General features: G+C 35.9%; 1 long non-coding RNA gene across 1 annotated transcript in view; it reads right to left on the bottom strand.

Moving 5' to 3' along the window:
• LOC119247629 (uncharacterized) overlaps nucleotides 1-27,294 on the bottom strand; it is a 260,801-nt gene that overhangs the window by 105,823 nt on the left and 127,684 nt on the right. The window contains exons 4-5 of the long non-coding RNA XR_008550746.1: nucleotides 24,509-24,960; nucleotides 23,483-23,640 (exon numbers count right to left, since the gene is read on the bottom strand). This is a non-coding gene — a long non-coding RNA (uncharacterized LOC119247629). The remainder of the gene's footprint in view (nucleotides 1-23,482; nucleotides 23,641-24,508; nucleotides 24,961-27,294) is intronic.

The raw sequence follows: 27,294 nt of genomic DNA, 5'->3' as shown, positions 1-27,294 counted from the left end.
TGGATCAAGAAGATGTGGTGCATATATACCATGGAATATTACTCAGCATTCAAAAAAGATAAACACATGCAATTTGCAGCAACATGGATGGCGCTGGAAGGGATCATGCTCAGCGAAATAAGCCAGAAAGAAAAAGAAAAATACCGGATGGTCTCACTCATAGTAGGAATCTAGAAAACTTAAATAAGGGACCAAGAAAATGAATATAAGAAAGTGAAAATCAAAGTCAACAAAAAACTATGAACCAGAGACACTTTTTGGGGGGTGGGGAGCAGGAGGGGAGGGATTGGGGTCAGAATGGGGGGGTTGTAATTGTATGGGGAATATAAAAATAAAATTTATTATTAAAAAAAATTTTTAAACCATTCCTGAAAATCCATCAATCCAATTTTTAAGTTGGATTGACATGTGTTTTTATATAATTTCTATTAAAATTATGGGGTTCATTCTGATAAATAAGAAACACTTCAAATAAAATAAGCACTATAAGCACTTCAAATAAGCTTAGGGAAATACATCATAGAAAAGGAAGTTCACAAATTTTTACCTCAATATTCTGGTGTTAATTTTAACATGCACTTTATAGCATAATCTTAAAACTTAAATGTGTGTCACATGACTTTAGAAGATTATTTTCTCATCAGCTGCCTGGAGCAACTTTCCTAGCATCACTGCTAAGTTTTTCCTCAAATTTTATGAACCAAAAACAACTTTGTACAAGAATTCATATCTACAAGGATAATGCAATTATACATAACAGAGAACAGCTTAAATCTAGCACCATATGCCATGGGCACTCCTAGCTGAAGCTGTTATCAGAAACTGGCCATCAGTTCCAGTAACGATCATCTTTCCCAGTCATTTTCCCAATTCCACTGTACTCTCCAAATCACTAATTTCATTGGTGAGAAAACACTGTAAAATCTCTTTTAAAACAATCTCTTAAAAACCTACTTTAAGAAACTGTTTTTCGGTATGATTGGTAGAAAGAAAAACATATGGCTCTCTTAGTTTGTGTTAGTAGACTAAGACAGGAATTTGAGGTCAAGTGGTTTATTTGGGAAATGATCCAGGAGGAACAGTGAAAGAACAGGCAAGTAACTGAGGGAGTGAAGCCAGTGTCATGAGCAGAATACCTTGAAGGGAATCTGGGTTTAGCCCCATAAGGTCCTCTAAGAAGCAAAATAGAACATTCTTTAGAAATGTAGCAGCAATGGCAAGAAAAGTGTGATATTTACCCAGTGGTTCCAATCCTGTATTAGTTGTGGGTCACTTGTGAAGCATAATTCCTTCATAACCCTAGCAAGTCTCTTGGATCTACCACAGTCCATGGTCAGAAAATGCTCTCAGGCATTCCAGGAGATACTCAAGACCCATCATTTATTCTAAACATTCGACTGACTCAGGCTCATAAAAGTTAGTAATACAAGTGTTTTTGGTGCAAAGGAGCTAATAGTGTGCTATCTAGAAAAATCTCACAAAACAGACTAAGCCTACTCTAGCAGCACTTCAAGAGTGCCACTTTTTACCTGATTACGGGGGGAGGGCAATCATATTTTGTCTATAATAATGAACTCGGGTCCTTCTGACACAATTGAGTGAAACTGTCTTACGGGACTTCTTTAATTTAGCCATATATAGAGGCCACGAAGTGGCAGGAGATCCTATACATTTAATTTTTCCTGTATTGTTAACTTAGATATAAATAAATATGCATACAAAAATTTAAAATGAGAGAGGGAAGTCATTGTATCTTTTACTTTCTTCTCATGAAGTGAATTAGGGAAACTGGTTTCACCAGGGAAGTCTCCTACTCTAGTAAGTTCTGTTGTTTCTTGATTCTTGCTTTCTAACTGTGTCTACATCTGAACTGCTATATTCAATGGTGGTTACATTCCTTCATGAAACCATACCAGAATGATACCTCCTTGATGCCAGGCTCTTAACAATTTGAGAAAAAAACTGTTACTACTAAAACAATAATAGGTTCTTGCTTAACACTAAACCCTGTTCCTAATGAAATTGTTTTTTAATCACTTTTTTTTTTCAAAATCATTGCTGCCTATTTTACCTTTAAGAATGGCAATTCTTTGTTCACAGGCATGGCAACTCCCAATTCTGTCTTTCTGATATTCTTTAAGCAATATTAGTGAGAATTACTTCCCACTTTGGCTTTTACCGGGAAAAGGAATTTTCCAACATTTTACTCAACAGGGATATTTCCTGTGATTCACTAATCTATTATCAATCGAACACTGCCTTCGGAGTTAGTAGCCTGTGGTTTTACTGCTTAACATCTTCATGTTCACTAATATGTAGGTAAGACTAGCATTAAAGAAAATAGTTTACCAGAAAATAGTATATGAGAGTAGAACGTTTGAAAAGCAGCCTTCAGTCTAGCAGTCTAGAACAAGTCTGTGACTTACTACTGATTGGTCCAGGCAAGAGGGGTAACATCTAACCACCTTGCCTCATCTAACAGGTGAAGAATTGTCACCAGTGTGACAGGCCTGAAAGCTCTAAGTGAGAGAGTCTAGACAAAGTGAACCCCACCGCTTCACATTACTGGCTCTCAGCAAAATTTAACTCCCTTTCCCTTCCTCCAAAGTTTCAGTTGAGTAAAACATGAGCTGAGGGGGTAGAAGATAAATGTCAGTTGCATAGAAATGGAGCTGAGAGCTTTTTCATGTCATGGCAAATCACTGAAAATTTATTCTCCTGTCACATTGTTTGAAGAGAAATTTAATTTCCCCCTTCTGAATACCATTAATCAGCACATCCTCTGGTTTCCAAGTAAATGAACCTTAAATCTCGCTTTAAAAAGTAATGAGGTATGTTAGTGACACAAATCATAAATCTAAATGAAGTTTTAAAGGATAGACTTGTGATGACTAGAAGGGAAAATTTTGAAAATAATAAGTTGTTCTGAAATAAAATGACTGACCACACATTGCAGTTACAAAATTTAAGATAAGGAAAAATTTAACTTTGTTTTCTTACTAGCAATGGGATTTCTTTCTTTCCATGTTTCCTCTGGTAGATGTGCCACATAAGGTGAGAGACATAAAATACTATATACTTGGAAAAGTAAATACTGTTAGATTGAATCATACCTCTTTGGGCATTACATTTTTCTGTTTGGGCATTACATTCCAGGACTTGACTGACCAAATACTTTTGAGCATGAACAACTCACCCATCTCTGTACTAGCTAGTCATGGCAGAATTATCTAGATTATCACTCTAATATTTTTAGTTTTAGGAGAAAAAAAATAACAGAATTGATTAACAGATTTTTAGTAGTTGTTGGAAAAGAATAAGTGAGAATAATTTCTCCCCATGCAGGCAAATTCACCAGGTGAATTTGTAAACATGAAGTCATGAAGCTAGTAAGAAACAAAACCAGGCTTTTAACAAGGTCTATCTGGTTTGAAGAAACAGTATTTTATTTTGAGAGACTATAGTATACAAGTCACTATGCACTGTGTTTGGTTTATTTACATCATCTAGACCCTTGTGATAAATGTGTATGATTGATATTATATCCTTTCATAATTTAAAAAAGCTGTGACCCACTCATTGCCACCAAAGTAGTCACACTACAGGCCTAGTTAAAATGAAAGTATATTGGTTGCAAAAGTCCCATGCTTTCACCTACTGTATTATATTGTTGCCAAAGGACTATTTATATTCCAGAATTATGAGCAGCTCAATAAATATTAATTTCTCCCTCAAATGACTTTAATATCTCCATTGATTTTGTTGCTGTTTCTAAAACTTATTCTGAGTCCCAAATTGTAGCAGACATAATCAATGAATAATTTGTGACTAAATGATGATAAAAGTTCTCTCTTTATACCAAAATATGAAATAATGAAGAAAGCAACAATAGTGATTCAGTTTGATGTTTACTAATGGATAATGACTATGATATCATCCAGTCAAATAATCAGTAGCATATACTATATGCAGAAAGCTTACAGAAAAGGAGTGGTCTGAGCTCATAGGCAGAGAAACATATGTATACAAAATTAATATAGATTAATAGAAAATGAATTTAAATTTTAAGCTTTAATTCTCATTACTCAGCTCTGTTTCCTACTGCAGACAAGCAGCTTTTTTTTTCTTTAAGTATTACTTACTAAGACAAAAACAGTAAGTGAACCCATAACATAAAATTTCTCACAATTTAATGGTATTCAATGCTATCTAGTGACCTGGGTTTTTTTAGAGTAACCATCCAATACTTCAGGTAACTTTAAATACTGAATCTAGAATATAAAGACTTGTACATCCCATGAAAATCAAAATCTTCTAGAAATAGCTTAACTATAATTCTATTGCTAATGTTAAAAGTAGAACATATTCAGAAGCTGAATAACTAGATCATAAAGTATTTCTATTCCTAATATTCTGAGGCATCCCCAGGACATTTTCTATAGTGGGTGCATACAAACCCACTAATTTCAAAAGATAAATACACACTTATGTTCACTGCAGCAAACTCACAACAACCAAGTTATGAAACCAACATAGTGTCCATCAATGAATAAAATGACAGACATCACATGTGCACACATGTGTGCACACACGTGGACACACACACATGAATAATATTCAGCTATTAAAAAGATGAAATTTTGCCAATTGAGACAACATAGATGAAACGTGATGGGAATTATTGTAACAAGCAAACAAGCAAAACCAAAGAAAAACAAATTCTTAAATAAAGAAAATATAATGGCTACCCAAGGGGAAGGGACTGAGGAGATGGTGAAATAGGTAAAAGGGGTCAATTGTACAGTGACAAATGGCAACTAGACTCTTGGTGATGATCATGATACAACATATACAGATGTGGAATTATGATACTGTATACCTGAAACTTGTGATAAAAAATTAGAAAATGTTATTAGCGGTGGCACATTTATTTATATAGTAGTACTTGGATAAAGTTAAGTTAGGCTGTCAAAGTATTCCATTTGCCTAGGACTACTTCATTATCAGATATAGAACTTTAATTACATATATGATTCTTTTAGTAAATCACTGCATTAATAAGTTTGTGTTACTACATCTTAAAATTACTAAACAATTTTTTCTATGTGTATATATAATTTTTTCTCAAAAACTGTTCATTAATGGAATTATTAAGTCATTTTATAATATCATTAATACATTTTGAATAGTATATTTTAATTGGAATTTTAGAATGAGAACAAATTGTTTTATGATATGAATGGTATTCTTTCTATCAATCTAAGTGATAATTTGATTTAGTTAAAAGGGGTTTTGACTTCACTCCATATAAAGATAGACAGATAAACAGACTAAGATTTAAATACAGTTTACATAATTTTCCACCTTCTATATCTCAGAAGCCCAAACTTTACCTCTGGAAAACAAAATAAACTGATATTTAGGCATATAGTCTAATGCTTTTGGTTTTATAATGGATATTAAGTATATAGTCATATCCACAAACTAAATTAATATCTTATCCATCATGGGGCCTCCCTGGTGGGGCAAGGGGTTAAGCACCGCACTAAGAAGCAATCCACAGCCTCTGCAGCACGAGTTCGATCCCCACAGCCAGGGAGCAACCCACATGGCGCAGCAGACCTCTCCTGTCATGCCTGCTGCTCCCCTTAGCAGTGTATTTCAATCTGCCTGTTCTGTTCCCCACTCTGTCTCTGGTAGATCCTCTCACCCCCCACACCTCTGGCCTGTACCCCAGCTCTTGTATGCATAAATAAATAAATCTTAAAAAAAATCCTATCTATCACAATTAAATCAGAATTAATATACTAAGAGTAAATAGCTACCCTCTTGGTAACTGTAAGTTCCTAATATTTTCTATAGCATTTCAGAATTTCAAAAGTATGTTATGTTTTTAAAATCACTTCTCAAGACAAATTAACGAGGTAAGATTATCTGTAAGATAGAGGAATTGAAGTGCACACAATATACATGTCTTGCCCCAACTCACAGCTAACAAAATGAATTAATTTTTCACCCTTGATCTACCTACCCTTCACTAACCATCTTTTTTCTTCTAATAATATTTATTAGAAAGAATTCCCAGCACAGGTTGGAATAGGCAAACATACTAATTGCAGCCTCTAGGTAAGGCTTATTGTCACTTTAAAAAACAGGAAAACCACAAGAGACCATTGTTTATGGTTTGCAACTCACTATATTCTAATAATGTTAATATAATTGCTGTGATAAAAAAAGTAAAAATTATGCCAAAAATTATGTAGCTCAACCACATACAAAAACAAAGTTCAATCTCAATCAGAATTCACAAAAATAGAGTTGAAAGGCAGATAGATTCCTACAACAGACATCAGGACAAATGCTACAGTGTTATGTAGACTATCAAAATGTGTAGTCATCTCTTTGGTAATTGAGGATTTAACTTTCACATAAGCATTGATATCAAATTAATTGTTGACTATCCAGGTGCAGCATGGAATAAGACCCTACTCTTCAGATAATTTAATTTACTTTTCAAACAGGCTTTAAACATTAAATAATTTAGTCAACTTCTCTAACACTCAATCTGAATTTGCTCTTCTTATAAAATTGAGACATTATAAATTAAGTTCATATCTTCGTGCATTTATTGTATTTTATGAAAAGTTGATATCTAAGCACAATCTTGAATATGTAAGACCTCCATAAATTTTGAGTGGTATAAATGTTGTTATTAGAGTTAGGAATAGTAGAGATAATAGCAATGGTTATGAAAGCTACTTTCTCTTGATCCCTGCTGGAACTAAATATTGATGTTTCTATCACCCGTATTTTACCTGTGAGAACCTGAATCCAGAGTAACTAAAATTCTACAACTCTAGTAGAAATCAGAAGCAACTACTTGTCTACTATCTTTCAAACTTTGCCACCATCACCAGAATCCTTACTCTTCAACCAAACCCTCTCAGAAAGTGGTATAAAAGATGAAATTTTAGTTAGTCAATTATTTACCACAACAATAGGGTATTATGTAACAGACAGAAAAAGTCAAAAAAATTCTCAGAGTATTACTTATCCTCTTGGAAAATAAAATTTAAGTCTCTTACCATAGTCTGCAAAATAATTTCCAAAGGGATTAAATAATGCAAAAGCAGTTTAAAAAAGAAAAATGTAGGGCCTCCCTGGTGGCGCAAGGGGTTAAGCACCACACTATGAAGCAATCGTCAGCCTTTGCAGCAAGAGTTCGATCCCCAGGCAGCCAGGGAGCAATTCACATGGCGCAGCAGACCTCTCCTGACTCACCCACTGCTCCCCTTAGCAGTGGACTTCAGCCAATCTGCCTGTTCTGTTTCCCACTCAGTCTCTGGTGTATCTTCTCACCCCCCACATCTCTGACCTATACTGCAGCTCTTGTATGCATAAACTAATAAATCTTTAAAAAAAAAAATTAGAAAACCAGGAGAAAATGTAAGTAAGGACTTACATTTGGCAAAGGCCCTTTTAAGCCATATAATGCAAAGGCCCTTCTAAGTCATATATAGCTATAGATAGGTCTATGTATCTATATATATGTATATATATACACATATACATCACCAATGAATAAAGTTAATTGAAGTTTAGTCAAAGAAATAAAAACAATACAATTGATTTTTTTCTTATAAAATGGGTTAAACAAAGATCAAATAATCTCAATATTGTTAAGTAAACTCACATATTGTAAGTGAAAAATACATTAAATATTACCTTTCTGGTGATATTTTGGCAATCAAAGCCCTATAAAGCTATACTCTGATTTGAAATTTCCCATCAGAAGAACTGACCCCAAAGAAATTCTGAGAAATGTGTTAAAAGTTTTAATTAAAAAGTCCGTGATAGCTCTTCTGCTCATTTTTTGACTGGATTATTTTCTTTGATTTTGTTGAGTCTCATCAGCTCTTTGTAGAGTTTTGTTATCAGTCCTTTATCATTAGTGTTGTGTGCAAAAATTTTCTCCCAGTTGGTAGGGTTTCTCTTTGTTTTGGTTATTGTCTCTTTTGCTGTGCAGAATCTTTTTAATTTGATGTAGTCCCAGCTGTTTATCTTTGCCTTCACTATCACTGCTTTGGGTGATATGTCTGTAATGATGTTTTTGAGGTACATGTCATGTAGAGTTTCGCCTATATTTCTCCAAAGAGGAAATGAAAATGGCCAACAGGCATATAAAAAAATGTTCAACATCACTTGTAATCAGGGAAATGCACATCAAAACTACAATGAGATACCATCTTACACCAGTGAGAATGGCACATATTAAAAAAACTAGCAACAACAAATGTTGGCAAGGATGTGGAGAAAAAGGAACTCTCCTGCACTGTTGGTGGGAGTGCAAACTGGTCCAACCACTATGGAAAGCTGTCTGGAGATTCCTCAACCTGCTAAAGATGGAGCATCCATGTGATCCAGCAATTCCACTCCTAGGTATTTACCCAAAGGACACAGAAACATTAATTCAATAGGGCACCTGCACCCCTATGTTTAGAGCAGTACTATTTACAATAGCTAAGCTCTGGAAACAACCCAAATGCCCAAAAATAGATGACTGGATCAAGAAGACATGGCATATATACAAAATGAATTATTACTCAGCAATCAAAAAAGATTAAATGCATGCAATTTGCAGCCACGTGGATGGAGTTGGAAGGGATCATACACAGCGAAATAAGCCAGAAAGAAAAAGCAAAATACCAGATGTCTCACTCATAGCAGGAATTTAGAAAACCTAAATAAGGGACCAGGTAAAAAGACTAATTATAATAAAGTGAAAATCAAAATCAACAAGCAACTATAAACCAGAGCTATACTAGCGGGGTGGGGGAGGAGAGGAGGGATTAGGGTCAAAATAAGGGGGGTGGGAATTGTATGGGGAATATAACCAAAATGAAAATGTGTACACTGTGCAAAAATGAAAAATGATGTAAGAATTATATAAAATAAAAAGTATTAAAAATAAGGTTTGTGATAGCATGATTTATGACAGCAAAGATTTCAAAACAACATAAATATCCAAAATTATAGGGTTGATTAAATGAGCGATAAAATTGTAGTAAAGTAGAAAAGTGATTAAAAATCCTAATGTAGAAGTTATTATTACCTGAGAAATATTTGTAATACACTGTTGTAGAGTAATCCCAATTTTTCAAAACCAACGTATAAATATGTATATATTCATAGCAAATACTAAATAAAATGTCAAAGTTACTTACCTTTGATCAATAGTATTAAGTTTTTTAGTTTCAAAATGTATATAATCTTTTTGTACATTGAAAACATACTTATCTAACATAAACATAATATAGTAACATATTTTATAAAATATATCTTCAATATTAATTATTCATAATATATAAAGTCTTTTAAAAAATTTAAAATGTTTTTCTTAAACTACCTTTAAAAAAGAATGGCTAAGGGCCACCCCTATGGCACAGCAGGTTGAGCGCAGCCCTGTGAAGCTGTCCGCAGCCTCTGCAGCACCGGTTCGATTCCCTGCCGGCCAGGGAGATTCCCACATGGTGCAGCAGACCTCTCCTGTCTTGCCCGCTGCTCCCCCTCAGCAGTGTATTTCTTCACTCTGCCTGTTCTGTTCCCTGCTCTAACTCTGGTGAATTCTCTCTCCCTCCTGCGCCTCTGGCCTGTATCCCAGTGCTTATATAAATAATAAAAATCTTTAAAAAAAAAAAAAACAGCTTAGAAGGGAACATAGCAGAGCACAAAGTACAGAAAGGGCATCAGATGGTTGTGTGGAAGAGAACAGTGAGAAAATGGGAAGTATTAGGCACATCCTAATGAAAGATATTTATTTTCAACTAAGTGTTTCTCTACTAACCAAGGGTCTAACCAATGAACTTGCAGATCTTCAAGGCTACTTGATTAAGACTGAGTAGTTGCCACACTGTAAGCTTCTCTCAGTTCTGGTCATTTCTACTGAAAATGAGAGGAAGGGGAAGTAGCTAACACAATCACTAGCCATTGGCGAATCATGTCAGTTACGAGCCAAGTAGGGACAGGAGAGAAGTTTTCTGATTTTTCTTTAGAATAGAAAGAGACTTTGTGTGAGCAGCCTTCTATCTAATTTTATTCTTTTTTGAAAACTCCACATCTCTTTCTGTCTTCATTGGGATACAAGGAAACATGGGCAGTCCCTACCCTAAATTTAAATAAATTACCAATAATGTAATAAAACAGATACTGATTTTCACAAAAGCAATTGGAAGCTGTAAATAAGGCCAACCTCTCAAAAATATAATTCACCTGACTAATTTTATAGAAGGAAGAGTGAAGACAAAGGGAAACAAGAGCCAGGCAAATTGGACAAAACAGAGTATGGAGCAAGCACCTTTATATTCTGAGAAGTCCAGGAAGGACATCGGCCCTTTAAGCATCTACAACCATGTGAGCAATATCTACTTTCTGAGGCAAAGTACAGGAAGCCTCACCCATTGGAAACACTGGAATCCTCGGAAATCCTGCCTGTAGCATGGTATCTACCATTGTGCAGGAATATTAGCTGTGTTCTCTGAGGACCCAGGACAACCTCTCCTGGCTTTGTGAAAGAGGGTGTTTTCTACAGGTGATAAGCTACAGCTAAAGATTAGGATCCCAAAGTCAGGGTTGTTCTTGTAAATGTATATTCCATAGAAAACCTCAAATGTGGTGGTGGTGTTCTCCCAAATACTACCACAGAACAAGATTCTCCAGTACATTGAAGAGAAAATGACTTTATAGTTTAGTTGATTAAGATTTTCCCTCAATCATATTTCAGCCATACTTCCTTTTGGAGACATGGAAGGCTTCAGGATAATACTGTATTTACAATATAAATCTAATTTTCCTTATTAGCTATTCTGTTTTTCTTGACAAATTAACATTTGATAGACTTGATAATTCTATTTAGAGACTTTGTTATGGGGAAAACAACCCTTTACAAATGACTAAACTCCCTAAGCTTACCTCAGACATAATTATTTGATACAAGGTACAGATTACTTTGGTATTTTGGTAAATGGGATTAGGTTTGTAGAATTCACTCTCTCATTATAAGAAAACAGTTGACTGGAAGGCTCTTTGAAATACAGAATGCACAGGAAATATTTATCCTGACTGACTGAAAAGTTCCTTTTTGGCTTTTCTTTGCAGACCTTAGCTCTGCAGGAAAGATGTATGCTGATATAGAAAAATTACACTGTTTTTATTATCTCAGACTCAATCTCTAAGCAGGGTTAAACAGAATTCTAATGCCACTTCCTGTCTCCCTAGGTTAGCTCTAATACTTCAACAATGACCACAAGATAGATGGTGTAGATTATAAAGCACTAGCTAGTTTAGGCCAGTGGATCGTGTTTCAGTTTGAAGCAGCAAAATGCCACTAATCCAATTAAGAAAGTTCAGCTTCCCGGGTCACTGAAGGAAAATGTTAGGAGATACTTAGGCATGACAGAATTAAAGCTCAAGTCACTCCAGTGTGATGTTTTGGGGACCAATAAGTCAGGGAAAGAATTAGACATCAGCAGAAATCCATATACTTTAATTGGGTAATTGGGTATGACTGGTGGTATTGGACATCTGTCACTGGGGGCTACCCAACTTCTTGTGAACACCCTCCCTATGTTATGATAATTTTCTAAATTGTGAGAACAGCTTTTCTAAAGTGAAAATCAAAAATTCTCCTGTATAGGACAAAAACCTGCCATGCATCCTTACATTATTACTGTCTTTGAATGCATCCTTACATTCTTTGAACTGCTTCCTTCCAGAAGGGATACCCACTTCTGGACTGTGTCACCACCCTGACATTAAGCTCTGGCCCCCATGGTCAACACCCCTCAGGTGGTAAAACTATCCTTAGTTGCACCTCCACTTACTCAGATGAAATGTCACAAAATCAGGAGTGAAATCTAACCCTCTAAATGGTCATCAGCAGGCTTAAGCATGAGTGGACTGGCGTGCTGTGGGGTTACCTTAGCCAATAGTAAATGCATGTGAGAGAAAACTCCCTAGATAAATTTCTCCTTTTCCCTTTTAAAGAAATCAGCTCTGCATTTCATAGCCTCTGGAAACCGCCACAAATGGACACTTAAGTTAAGCTACTACTATAGTAGGAGCCGAAACAGAAATGCATCATAGCACCTTGTTCTGCCTCCATTTTTTCCTCATCCTTACTCCTAGATTTGTACCTCTCAAATAAAATGTTAATATGTAAACCCTTGTCTCAGGCTCTGCTCTCTGGAGGACCTGCTCCAAGAGCTGTTTCCAGTGAGTGGCCATTAGTGGGGAAAACTTTAAGCTTGTGCTATATGGAGGTAGTATCATGGATCTTCTAGAATCTAGATCCAAAATTCATGAATAGCCACTGCTAATCTGGGACAGCAGCAACTGTGATTTTTTTTTTTTTTTTTTACTAGAAGAGCCCTGTGATGTTCTGGGTATGATCCTATCTATGTCATTAGTCTTTATAATCAGTAATCTTAATTCTATACTCCTGTAAATTCTATAACCTAATATTCTAAAATAAATTTTATTGCAGGCAACTAGGTAGAAAACTGGTTCACTGAATTTTCTTTTCTGTACTATGCCTTTGTGCATAGTCCTCTTTTTTCCCAAAGACAAGTCTTACACGTTTTACCACAGTAGTAATCTTGCAACAATGAGATAATAGACCTAACTTTAGAGATGGCCAAGTGAGAAAGAAGGAACCTGAGCCATTGATGATATAATGAACTGGTATACTCATGAGTTACGGCACCATCCCCGAGTATCTACATTAGCCATCTGTGCAATTAGTTGATATGCCTTTCCCTATCCCCAAATGTCCATGTCCTAGTCTCTCAAAACTGTGAATGTCATATTTACAATGTACTTCACAGGTGTAATCAAGTGAAATGCTTTGAGATGGAAAGATTGCCCAGGATTACCCAAAATAAACAGAAACATAATTATAAAAGGGAGGAAAAAGTATACGAGAGAAAAGATGTCAGGATGGAAGCAGAGGTCAGAGAGGAAACAAGATACTAAACTACTGACTTTTAAGACAGAGGAAGGGGCCATGAACCAAGGAATGCAATGCAAGCTGCCATTAGAAGCTGCAAAGTTTTTTTTTTTTTTTTTTTTTAAGATTTTCGCCAGAGATTCCAAAAGAATACAGTCCCACCGACACTTTGATTTTTGTTAAGTGAAGCTGACTTCAGACCTCCACAACTCTAAGATAATTAATTTGTGTTAATTTATTTCTCCAAATTTGTGGTAATTTGTTATGGCAGCAATAAAAATCCAATGAACTTGAGTGAAAACTTAATGCTATACCCAAGATTCAGCATCTAACAGATTTTTAAGGGATATGGCTAGTGGATGGTCGGTAGTAAAAAATTTAAGCTATCATTCATGAATCAGATTCTCTATTCCTCACAAAGCAATTCCTAACTGATAAAATAATTCTCAGCTTCATTGTGGCAAGGATCTCAACTGATGAACAGAAGATATTATTTTTGATTTCAGTGTACCACTAACTTATTTTGTAAACTTAAATATCATCAGTTTCACAACTAATTTGAAATAATTCATACCTTACAGGACTGTTGCAAAAATTAACAATATTAACTTTTATTGACTAATTATGTGAATAGATTGCATATGTGAATATGTTGCACAATCTCTGATGTGTCACATAATAGTGTCACATAATAATAGTGTCAACATATGAACCTCTGAGTTTTTTTCTGTAAATTTGGAATATTGAAATAGATGAGAAATGTCAAAATACCTACTCTTCTTGCCACCTTTCTTTATACTGGATAGACAGACACAAGTAATCTAATCTAAATGCATTCCCAGGATACTTCAAAAAATGTATAAAATTTTAAAAATATATATAAAATATAAAAAAATAAAGGGAACACTACTTGTGGAAAAAAAACTATTTCATCGATGTTATATGAAGTATAACTTAAAAAAAAGAAGAAATGATCCATAATGTCACTACAATTTCACTAGTTAACACAAAAGTATAAACCAATTTACAATGTCAAGATGGAAAGATTTCTAAGATCTATTCCATCTATAACATGCTAATTGCTATACACTATACACATGAGTAAATTACAATTCCACATCTTATGCTATACCATGGAAGGATTCACAATATAACAGATGTCGAAGGGATATGTCCAGTGGAGGATCATTAGTACAATTTTAAAATCAGCATGATGTGTACATCCACAATGAGAGGAGGTGGTAATAATTTCTAGACAGTGCTTTGTGCTATATCTGAGATAATATTCAGGGGGAATGCCAATCCTGGTGAGCACTCTCTAAAACCTCCAGAAATTTAGAAATTACTCAAAGTTCTCTGAAGTTATGGATGTTGAATCTCCAGCTAGTAGGTAGAACACCTCAAAAATTAACTTCAGACCTTAGAGATATCATATTCACTCTCATCTGAGAAAGCAACTATTGAAAGAGGCATTTCAATCACACAGCAGGAGGGAGTTCAGATGTCAGCAAATCTGCCTGAGCTCTCTACCAAAAACAAGCCATGGATGGGCTGTCATACATCCATCCATCCATCTCAGAGATTTCCTAAAGCACAGAAGGCCTTTGGTCGAGGTCCTCCCAAATGAAGCTGTGACTTTAGTATCTGTCACTACATTTCCCTGTAAAAATATTGTTCACTAGTATCTTCTGCTTGTATAAGTAGGATGAAGCTTTGGTCAAATATAGTTTAATGGCTAATTGTTAAGATATTTTACTCAAACTTCATTTATATTAAAATGTTTGGTGCTCAGACTCCCATATTATATTTTACCTCACGTGAATAATTCATGAGTGAGAAACAAACATATTTCTATTTTCCCACTATGTATGTGTACACAAAGGAAAGGAAAAGGAACTTTTCACTTGCCATCTTCTAGTTTTTGCCCTCTAATGCTCTCCAAAAATAAGTCAGTCCATTCCAACACCACCACAGAGGATAAATGTTCTTGTCGTTAAGAATATGTGTCATAAAATTAATCTTGACAACATACACTCACAGCTCCTATTATCACAGTGCAAGTACCAGATATACATTTGGCTTGGTCCCAAAAGTAAATGTCTGGAAAAACAATAATAATGAAGTACTAATTCATGTTTTCTGGTGTAGTAAAGCATTTCTTAAGACTGCTCACGCTAATTACATTCAAATGCATCAGCATTATGATATTATTAAAAGTGAGAGGAGGAAGACAAGTCAAATCCCATTATCACAAATGAGGTTTCATGTACCATACTAGAACAGTTAGCTTGTTCATTACATATAACTGTAATTTCAATGATGGGCTACATTCCAGGACAGAGATGGAGAATCTTTATAGAAGCAGTAATGTTCCAATGAAATATCTGTGCACTGAATCTGGGCTATGAAAACTAAAAAGCAATACTAACAACTAAAATATAATATTTTCAGTAAGTAATGAATTATATAAAATGTTGACTAATAGAAAATAGCTGTAGAAAAGTATTCCACTTATGTATTGCTGTAAAAAAAAAAAGAGTGATGGAATGATATTTGGTAAAAATCTGTATCCCTGAATCAGAGATATCAATGAACAGACCAACACGGAACCAGAGCCCTTTCTTAGGAGGGAGGAAACTAAAGTATTTGATGTCTCAATAAAATTCTACCATCTTGTCCTTTAAGACCCATTCAGTCTTGAATGCATTTCTGCTCCTAGATATTCATCATGGACTTACCTGAGAAAAAAAAAAAGATTTGGTTTCCAGATGAGTCCTGGCCTTAACATTCATTTTTAACTATGTGAGGCATACATTAGAGTCTTGCATTATTAAACTGCATTGTTTGAGGATAATTTGCTAATGATAATAGGACCATGCTTGTGACACAAACAACTGAAGCACAAAATTATACAGTTACATATGTTCTATAATACAGATCATACAAGTAAACAAAGATTTGGGGATTGGTGGGGCTTGAGTTAAATCTTGAAAGGTAATAGGAGTAAAGAGATTTAACAATGACCAACTCAGTACTTTAACTTGATTAATATTGATAAGCTATCTAAGCTAATGAATGAACATAATACAGAGAAAAAAATCTACTGGGGTTTAATTAGTGTAAATTATCCACAGGCCACCTTTGATTTTGTGATAGCTTGACACCTTTACATATTTTCTTGTCCCCAGTAATCTTGCACAATTAACTATGCCATTTTGCCATATTAGTTTATAAAAACATTTAACCCTCCAAGCATTTATGTTTTCTGTAAAAACATTCCCTAAACATGTTTGGTAATTTCTATCTTTTTTGTGAAAAGAAAATCAATATATTTTTAATTTCTTGTATTTTGCTAAATCATCAGAATCAGAACACACTGGCTGTATTTCCCATCCTTATAGAATTTCTTTTCTTGAATTGCATCCCACCCATTATCTTAAGTTCATTGTGAGGACAACCATATGAAAGCACTATTTCTAGTCTTACTAGAGGAAAGTTATAGAGTACATACTTTACATGTACACTCTAGATACTACTATATTTTACCATGCCTTTTTTGGCAATAAATATACAAAGGACATTTTTCTATCAGGGTTCAGCATAGTGGAAAACTCTGTTCTGAACTAATGGTTTTCTTCTGTTTTATTATCAGCATGTATCTAAACAAAGATCATAATTCCCCTTTGCCTTAAAAAATAATGGAAGAGGGCCTCCCCGGTGGCGCAGTGGTTGAGCGCTGGGTTGCGAAGCTGCCTGCAGCCTCTGCAGCGCCGGTTCGATTCCCGGCTGCTCCCCGGCCACCGGAGGAGGGTCCCACATGGTGCGCAGACCTCTCCTGCCGCCCGCTGCTCCCCTCAGCAGTGTACTTCGGTCCCTCTGCCTGCTCTGCTCCCCGCTCTGGCTCTGGTGGGTTTTCTCACCCTCCCGTGCTTCTGACTGTACCCAGTGCATGTATAAACAAAACAAACAAACAAATAAATAAATGAAAAACATGCCTCTATTAAAAAAAAAAAAAATTAAAAAAAAAAAATATTTACATGTTAAAAAAAAAAAAATAATAATGGAAGAAAGCCTAAGTATATTATAGGCCAATATCTCAATAAATGGCAGATGGCCAAATTATTTCACTGCACCATATTGTATTAGATAAGTTCAAATTCCATCTTTCTAAACTACACAAAGGGATCGACTCCAAACCACTAACTACAGAAATATCTGTGCTAACTGCAGAAATATAATTTTTAGACTTATAATACCAACAATAATTTATTTTTACAACTTCAAAAACTAATCATTTATGCATTAATTTTTAGATATATCTTTTCATTCAGCTTTCTGTTTCTTGGTTTCAGTTCATGATTTATTTTTATAAGCTAGTTAACTATGAGGTCTAACAGGAGAACTCTTTTGCCAAGACTTGGTAAGATCCACCGGAAAGGGAAGTTGGAGGATATGGACTTCACACTAGCCCCCACAACCTAGTTCTCAAGTGAGATTTTCCCAGTGACAAAACAAGACCAGAAAACTTGACTGTGACTAATAAGAAATTTTATTTTGGACATGGAGAATTATCCAAGTTGATTTCCATCCCAGTCCCTCAAATACCTGTATTAATTTCCTCAAGGGTGGATAGCTATGTTAAAAATGAATCAATAAATGTACTTCAATAACAGAGTTACAGCAGGGAAGCAAGAAAATAGGGTCACCCTGGATTTTGACTCACAAATAAGATCAACACACGTGATTAGAGAACACTTAGCAAGAGTCTCAGTTGGAGCAAAGCAGAGTATTGCTACTTGTCAAAGCAGTGATACAAGAAGCGTGATCAGAATTCAGGTGGCAGAAGTGATGGATTAAAAATGATTTGGATTAAATAATATTGTAATATTCATGTGTTAGAGTTCAATACACAGATGAAGGAAAGTTCAAAATAACAGAGGGAGCCAATTCAAAATGAAATAATATGGTATATTCAAGGCATATGAAACTTTTGCAGAAAATATGGTAGTAAAATGATATTGGAAAGAGAGGTTAAAAATCAAGTTGTCAAGAGTCTTATAGGCCAGGCTCAGGTGTTTCTAGAGAATTTTGGGCTTCATTAAAGGTTCCAAGGCAGGAGAGTACATCTTTTGTACTTTGTGTCTAAAACATAACAATACTAATAAGCTGGTGGCTAGAAGTGAGGCTTAGAGTAGGCAAGGGATGCTAATGTCAAGTCCTTCTCTAAGAAATAGTAAAGTGGATGATAATGAAAGTGCAGATTTGAACGATACCTGATCTCTTTTGAAGAAAAAGGATATGGCAACTGATAGAAGGTAAGAGCATGAGGAGGTGCCAACCAGAGGTTATTCAATATCCAAGAGGATTTATTGAGAGCATTCCATGTATCAGGGATTGCACTTTTTGATGAAAATAAAATGGTGAGCCAAAATAATTATGGAACCTGTGCTCTTGGAAAACACTGGGACAAGTTAAAAAAAATTATACTCCTTTATTGGATAATCACTCAAGTGTATATATTGCTTTAGGATACAGTAAAGTTCTATGAAGGCAAAAAGAGTTTTTAGAAAGTTTGTAAGAAATAAATGGGAGAATTTCTCAGAGGAATTAGCATAAGATGAGGAGGATGGTGTTAACTAAGTGAAAGTATAGCTACATGTTCCAGGTAGTAAAAGAACATGAGCAAAGTTCCTGGAGGGAAGGAGTCTGGCAGAGCCTAACTTAACAGAAGATTTTGGTAAGTTCTGATGGTAGGTGATGATGCAGCAAGATTTAAAAAAAAAAAAAAATGAAGAAAAACAGGTCTTAGAACAGTGGTGAAAGAAAGAAAATGTGTTGTACTGTGGACACTTGGAATTTAAGGCATCTGCAAAATATTGAGTTAGTTGTCCAGGGCAGGTAGGCAGGACTGGAGATTAATATCGTGGGTTCATCAGGGTCTCCATGATACGTGGAATCACAGTTAGTAAAGAAGCCCAGGGAATGCATATAGAAACAAAGGGGTCAAGAATGGAACCCCAGGGAAAAACCAATTTTAAGAAATTAGTAAAGTTAAAAGAGGAAGTAAAGGAGACTGGAAAAAAAAAAAGAATGGTCAGAAAGACAAGAACAAGGACATACAAACAGTGTCAGGGAAATCAAAGGCAGCAATCTCCACAGTTAAAAGGCTGTTTCAGTGAAATGTCATAGATTGATCAAGTATTGTTTGCTATAGAGTCCATGGATGAGCAAGTCAGAGGTCAGAGACAACTATAGCAAATAAAGTTCGAGTTCTGGATTGCCTAAAAGCTACTGAGGAATGATAAAATACACACACACACACATTTAACTTATAGCTCTTAGTTGTCCTTAAATTTTTTCTTATAAATAAAACCTCTATTATCTTCTCTAAAAACTGAGGTAGCAAAGTCAACTTGAATAAATGTTTTTTGAAAAAAAGCTATGAATGGTTATATGCTTATAGTGGGACAGTTTACAATTTTTAAAACTAGCATGATTGTTTTAAACAAATCTGGTTTAACTTGAGAGAAAAATATTTTTTTTTTCTGACTTCCTTGTAGAATCGGATTTGATTTTCAGTAAGGCAACGGTTACATGCATGTGGGTAGGACATCATCTTACACATAGCAGATTCCCAAAAAAGCATTCAGTAATGTGGGTGGTTAGGCAAATATCCTTTCCTCAGTTCCGGTACTTTCCACTGGACTTTTGTCTTCTGAGTCTGAACTTGCCCATTAGGGAAAGCAAAGAATGTGACAGAAACATGTGTCAGCAAGTGTTTGCTTATTTCAAAACAGTAACAAAGAATGAAATATGAAGGTTAAATATGAATAACTTTGATTGTATAAAAAAATAAGTGACCCTACAAAGTAACTGGTCAACATGAACGTAAACAAAATTAAGGATTTTCTAAAGAAATTATACTTCTCCCAAGTGGTGGCATACCTTTATGAGAAGGTATTTGAAATGATTCAAAACTACACAAGCTTCTTAACTGATGTCTTAGCATAAATAGAGCAAAAGGGAAAATTTTCCTTCCCATTATCATCAAGTACCAGGTAGGCAGATTCACACACACACACCCTGCCCCCCAGGGAAGCCAGAAGAAAATTAAGAGGCCATAAGGACCCCAGATGATCCCCAAGCTAGTGATAAAAGAAAAAGATATAAAATTTATCTTCATATTAATTACTTTTAGAGAAGAACCTCTGGAAAATTTCACTCACACCCAAAGAGATTCATTATTTAATTCACTAGAACACAGATGAGCTTGAGAGTGAAGATACATGGCATAATATGATACATATGTCAAATTAGAGTACTAAATTGATTTTAAACAGTACATCCTTGTTCCATATCGCCCATAAGATTTTATTTCTTTTAATCTAATAGAAAAACTCACTAAATGTGGTTTTTAATATCAGTTTAGGCTCACCTTCATTCACAACAGTAATTATGGTTACAAAAACAGCTACCACATAGAGAGTTTCCTATGTCACAGATAAAAAAATTATAGGTGCCTTATAGTTATCCCATTTTATTGATGAGGAAACTGAGATGGAAAGACTTGATGCTATTTGTCAGAGTCACACACTAGTAATTTTAAAAACCAGTATCAAAACTCAGGTATTAAACTGAAGTCCAATCTCCTTCCTTTACCACACTATAATTCACTGCTATACCACCAGAGATGGAAGGTGAATTAGAGACATGTGGTCACAATGCACCATGAAATGCAAACAAATAAATATATAAATAAATAAAAAGGGCAAGGGGGAAAAATCTGTAAAATATATGAAGTCAGCTTATGTGAGCTGAACATTTGTTCTACAGCTGAAAATGATTAAATTTCAAAATCCCAAACAAGTCTTTGCAAAATGAATTTTACTCAAGCATCAGTCTCCACATTACAATCATTTTTAAAATTTTTTAAGCAAGATTTTTGGCTTTACTAACTCTGCTTGTAATTTTCTCCTTTATTTGTTGAAGTGGGACCAGCATATCTTTAATCTTCCCTGACTTCTCTGACTTCAAGGGATTCTTCTTGTACTGAGGACATTGCCCAGGGTTCCAGCTTTTGCCAGTCTAACCCACTGAAGTTGGAGTGAAAAATCAGTAGTTCACTCTTCACAGCCTGGCTGTTCCTTAGGGGGGAGAAATTCTGGTGCTTCGCTAAAATGAGTATTATTCAGAGATTTCTCCAGGGTGTCATCAATTTTATGATTCAATCAGGGACACTGTAAGGTGATAGATTAACTACTAGAGGCTAAAAGAAAAAAAAAAGAAGAAAACCCTTCAAAGGAGCATTAGGGTTATCTCCAACTTGCTACACTTGTTAGCAATGGGTAAATCTCTATTACACAGGCTATTCTGTTTTGAGAAAAGTCTGAAGTAACCTTGAGAAGAGAAAGACAATAGCTGCAAATATTGTCTGTGGCACATGAAAACAAACACTGAAAATGCACAAGGTGAAGTAACTGCTGGTAAACTAGCCCACACAGAGATAGTCATCTCCACCAGACGTGTTATCTTTGCAGGACAGGAGTCGAAGTGCTTGCTCACCAGGCTAGCCAGGAAAAATATCACAGACCTTGAGACTTACTGATCAAAGCAAACTGATGTTCCCTGAAGGAATCAGGATATGAACTAATATACATGCTTTTAAAATAAGGATATACTCAGATTACATATACATAACCCCTGGATATCACCCCAGAGGCATCCTAGTCACCACACACTTTGAGCTCCAAAAGAATTTGGAGAAATAAGCTCAGCCTGGTCTGGTCCCTTGTTCATGGTTTTAAGAATGGAAACCTTGAAATTCTTCACATTTCTTCCAAATCAAGATATTTAGATTGCAAACCCTTTAATCCTACTAAACAGAGATTTTTGCAATGTCCGAGCTCTCATCCAGATTGAAGAGTTGTTTTTCAATTAGTACCATGGATTGGGGAATTCTCTGGCATCTGCCACTAAGTGAGTAAACTCAAAGATGATAAACTTTAAAAGTGAAAAAAAAAGTTCATTTTAATTAACTTCCGGTGAGACTTAAAAGACCGCCTTAACCACAAAGTCAGTTTCTAAGACGTTGCTCTTTTCTTATTTTTGCCAGACAGCATGACTCCATTTCCACTTATCAGTGCTGATTTTTAAATGCATTGCTTTTTTTTTAGTGACAGATATGTAAACAAAGAGAATATATTTCTCAGAAGAACCAAGATATTATTGGCATCTCTAAGTTGTTCTAAATTAATTTACAAAAACTGAAATAAGGACATATCTCAATATCAACTGTCCTAAAAATCTTAGTCAAGGTCATGCAAAATTTGTACCATTTCTTTAAACTAGAGTAAAATCCACTGGTTTTTTACAAGCAGGGACAAGCTCCTACTCTCTAGGTATTATAGTCAGTCTACAAAACTACCAACTCAATTACCTCTACAATCTTACATATGCCCAAGGAGTCTAACTACTGCATCAAAATAATCTATAAATTATATCTATTACTGGTATTTTGAGCAAAGTTATCATCATGTTGTCATCAGATTAACTTTTGCTTTTACTTGATTTAAATTCATTAAAATGTATTGTATTAGGGCCTGGTGGCACAAGGGGTTAAAACAGAGCACTATGAAGCCATCAGCAGCCACTGCAGCATGAGTTCGAACCCAGGCCAGGGAGATGACCCACATGGCACAGCAGACCTCTCCTGTCTTGCCCGCTGCTCCCCTCAGCAGTGTATTTCTGTCAATCTACCTGTTCTGTTCCCCACTCTGTCTCTGGTGAATCCTCTCACTCCCCACATCTCTGGCCTGTACCTCAGTTACTGTATGCATAAATAAATATTTAAAAAAACAAAATAAAATGTATTATATTGCATTATTTTCATATGAGTATATCCTCTGCACTCTGTTTAACTCTGGCATACTTTTCAAAAAGATGAAATCATATGTTAGAAACATTTCTAATTATACTGCAGAGTTTAGCCAGATTAGATGTTTTATTCATATGAAAAAAATATCTTTCATAAATTGAAGTAGCCCAATAAAGTGAGTTATCCACAACATTTTAATTCAGCTCTTTAATAGAGTTGACAAAAATAAAAGTTGAAAATCTGCAGAAGTTTTACCCAATGGCTCAGTGATTCCCAAATCCTTTTTGAGTTATAACCTTTGCCATATCTATGTCTCCATTGCTCCTGACTATATGGGATTATATGCCGATTAGTTGCCTGACAAATACAAATGTGTAATATTATACTTTATTTACTAAACTGCCTGGAGTTTGTGTGACATAGTTATTATCTGTATGTGAAAGTTTAGTATCTTTCTAAAAAAGCTTTTTGAAAAGCATGCTATCATATAACCAGAGTTCCTTTCAAAGGATAGTACAATACATCACATATGTAACACATATATTCTCATTGATACAAATTTCTACACTTTGGGACTATTCATGATTTTTCCAGGATTCACCTACCACTAAGGATCATTCAGAAGATGGTCTGACGGGACACTGAATGGTCCCCGTTCATTGGAAAAGATACTGCAGCAAAGAAAGATCCCAGTTTCCCAAGGACATCTGCTCCAGGGTCAGACTTGAGGACCATGAGTGGTAGATGACATTTTTTTTAAGTGCTTTTGGAAAAAAAAAAAAAAAGCATCAACTTATAATTTTGAACAGTGATTTCCTTTATGAAAGGATAATTTTTTCTTCTAAGATTTATTTATTTTTTTATACAAGAATCTGGGTATAGGCCAGATGTGAGGGAGGGTAAGAGGATTCACTAGAGACAGAGCATAGAACAGAACAGGCAGACTGAAGAAATACACTGCTGAAGGAAGCAGCGGGCAAGACAGGAGAGGTTTGCTTCACCATGTGGGATTCTCGCCAGCCGGCTGGGATCAAACCCACACTGCAGAGGCTGCAGACAGCTTCATAGTGCTGCGCTCAACTGCCTGTGTCACCAGGGAGGCCCTAAGAGGATAACTATAAAGAGCACTCAGAGTAACTATTATGTTAGCTACCTCTCTTTTGGACACTTTCCTTCTTGTTCAGTCATTGAGCCTGGATAGGTTTAAGGCAACCAGATTACTCTGTCCTTGCACCTGTCTGCCTCCTAGGTCACCCCAATATTCATTCTGCTCCTTCAAGATTGCCCAACCCCATGATGCGCCCCATCACACCATACCTGCCTCCGGGGACCCAGAGGTCTCCTAGTAAAGTACTGATAAGATAAAAATCAACTGCTCCAAGGCAGGGAGACTCTCCCCAGCCACCCAGTCATATAGAGATCAAGGGGTACATTCTGCTGAAGTAAAGGGGCTTGCCACAGAAAAGCAAGACTCATGACCCAGTCGCAAAGGAATCCCCTTAATTTTCCCATCAGTAGTGGAAAACTACGAAAGTATAAAAGAGACATGTAAAACAACACTCAAAGGAAGACCTTACTGTGACACAAACAAAAACACTGTTCTGGTCTTAGTAATGCCTGCCAGTGTGCACCTCAAAAGAGCTCCAGAAAGTACTTCTTCCCTGCTCTCCCATCCTCTTCCTCTGCCCTGTGTTCCAACTTCTTCCTCTCAGACACCAGCCCAAGTGCACTTTGCCCATGATGCTTAATGCCCTTTTGTTCCTCAAAGAGAACAAAATGAAAGAGAATAGTCTTTTCTGACCCAGCTTCAGAAAGCCTCAGCACAAAGACTATCAAATTGTTCCCATAAGCCTGACCTTTTCCTCCGGCATAATTGCAGGGAGATGTGATGTGGTCATCTTGGAGCTTCATTTTATCGGTTTTTTAATTCTTTTTTCTGACTAGGATTCAGGGCCCAAAGACAAGGGTGGGTAAGCATTTCTTTCCATACGCAGGAAGAGAAGAGAAAACACTCTTCTGTTGGGAAGACCCCAACATTATCTTCAAAGCATCCAGACAAAGTATTTTTTAGTATCTTGGGCACCTGAATTTCAAAGAACAAAAGAGATGAAACAGGGACTTTGTAACTCTCCGTCTTCAATTCTTAGTTTTAACATTTATAAATTCACAAATACCACAGAAGCAATCTGATATATACCATCCTTGGCAAAAAGGTCAGAAAGTTAAGAAAAAGGATGTTAACTCCTTGAAGATAGTTGACTTTTAGTTCTGATTCTCAGAACTGTTTTTTCTTTCTCAGGACTGACGTTTTGTTCCTTCATAATCTAACCAGAAGGAAGATACCTATTTCCTCAGAGCCAACTGTCTGTGAGGTGTCCAGGAAATATTGAACTGGAAAATTGTTTAAACTTTTTTGTTATGCAAGTGAAATATTCTTTAATAAATGTTACAGGTGATTATTCTTTTGTTCAAGAAAACTCCCCCAAATGGGCTTTATATATGTCTCTCCATAAATGGCCATGTTTGAGATTTTAGCTCCAGAGGGTTAAAATTCCTTGAGGATGAAGATATCATGAGCATAAGCAATTGAAAGGCAGATCCACACCTCTGCAGACCAGCTAATATGTGCTTAGCTGAGAACAAAAAGGGTAAGAAATGGCCAGGCATCTACCCAGTCACCTGCTCATGATTTCTTTTTTTTTTTTAAAGATTTTTTTTTTTAATAGAGGCATGTTTTTCTTTATTTATTTGTTTGCTTGTTTGTTTGTTTTGTTTATACATGCACTGGGTACAGTCAGAAGCGCGGGAGGGTGAGAGAATTCACCAGAGCCAGAGCGGGGAGCAGAGCAGGCAGAAGGACCGAAGTACACTGCTGAGGGGAGCAGCGGGTGGCAGGAGAGGTCTGCGCGCCATGTGGGACCCTCCACTGGTGGCCGGGGAGCAGCCGGGGATTGAACCGGCGCTGCAGAGGCCGCGGGCAGCTTCGCAACCCAGCGCTCTACCGCTGCGCCACCGGGGAGGCCCTGCTCATGATTTCTTAAGGGAATTGGTAAGATTTTGAAGGTGATGAAACCCTTTTCATTGAATACATAAGCACATCTCGATCTCTCCTTGGGCCTGGAGTACAAGAAACTTATGGATTCAGGTTTTTGCATTTTCTCTTTGTATCTGACTACATTAAAAAATAGCAACTAATTCTAATAATTCCCCACTTAAATATTTAATCAACAATCATCTTCACATCTGGGCAATTTTGCCTGCTTCCTGTGAAAAGTTACTTCAGCTGCAAAGCAGGTGCTTTTACAATATTTAAAATTCTTAAAAAGTACTAAATGAGGAAGATGAGGAAGAAATCCAAGATTTTTAATATACACTAGTGAAGTGGACTACTGAGAAGTAACCAGGTTTACTATATTTTTATGGATACTAAAATATATTACAATATAGAAATCTGAAGAGGATTAAAATGTAAATTAGCCTGACTGCTTCATACACAAACAATGCAAAACATACAGATCGAGAGAAATCAGCAGATACTCTACCATGTCACCATGATGACATACAATCTAATTCCAAAACATGATTATGACATTTATATAAAGCTTTCACACCACACAAAGCAACTACAACATGTTGCATATAGAAACAATCTTAGAACAGTCCTGACACAAACTCTAGAAAACAGTTACAGTTTACAAAATCTTTTTTACGATTTCAGTTGATAATCAGAATTCAACCTTTATTCTCTTACAAATCCCATTTGACCAAACCTGATCTACCTGCATGACTGTACATGTAGACATACTGTTCCACCATCTCATGCCAACATATCCTTCACCTTTCCATTTTTGCACATATGATGAAATGCTATTTAACCTTCAAAGCAATCTTTTGTCCCTCCTTTGAAGCAAGGGAATGAAGGGTCAGAAGAGTCAAGATGGGGGAGAAGAAAGCATCATATGCCTAGAGAAGAGACATGTCAATTGCTTTGCCCTTCCTGCACGAAAGGGTAGATGAGAAGAAGGGAGACTGGGTGAGCAGCTGTCTTGGGCACCATCAGGAGTCTCTATATCAGTACTGAATGCACAGGAAACCATAATACTTATGACACAGGTTCATCTGCCCTGTTTCCATCTCCCAAGACAAAATAAAAATTATTCCTCTTGCCCTTTCCCCTACATCTTTCCCATCCTCAGCAAAACTCATTTCCCTTATTAAGGGGAGAAAATGGTGACTTTTGTTGCTTGCAAAGGAAAACTACAATGAAAGTTGCAATCTAGTTTCAATTTGACTGATTGGTCTCCTGGCCAAATAAAAATTTGACATAAAGCAAAAGGAAATGTTATGTGGAGAGTTTAAAATAAACTATAAGTAATTATATTAATTATACTACACCACAAAGGTTTTCAGCATCATT

The sequence above is a fragment of the Talpa occidentalis genome, unplaced genomic scaffold, assembly GCF_014898055.3.
Source record: "Talpa occidentalis isolate TD23 unplaced genomic scaffold, MPIMG_talOcc4v2.1, whole genome shotgun sequence".
In the NCBI taxonomy this organism is placed as follows: domain Eukaryota; kingdom Metazoa; phylum Chordata; class Mammalia; order Eulipotyphla; family Talpidae; genus Talpa; species Talpa occidentalis.
Note: the sequence above shows the minus strand (reverse complement) of the source record. Positions and strands in the feature narration are given on the sequence as shown.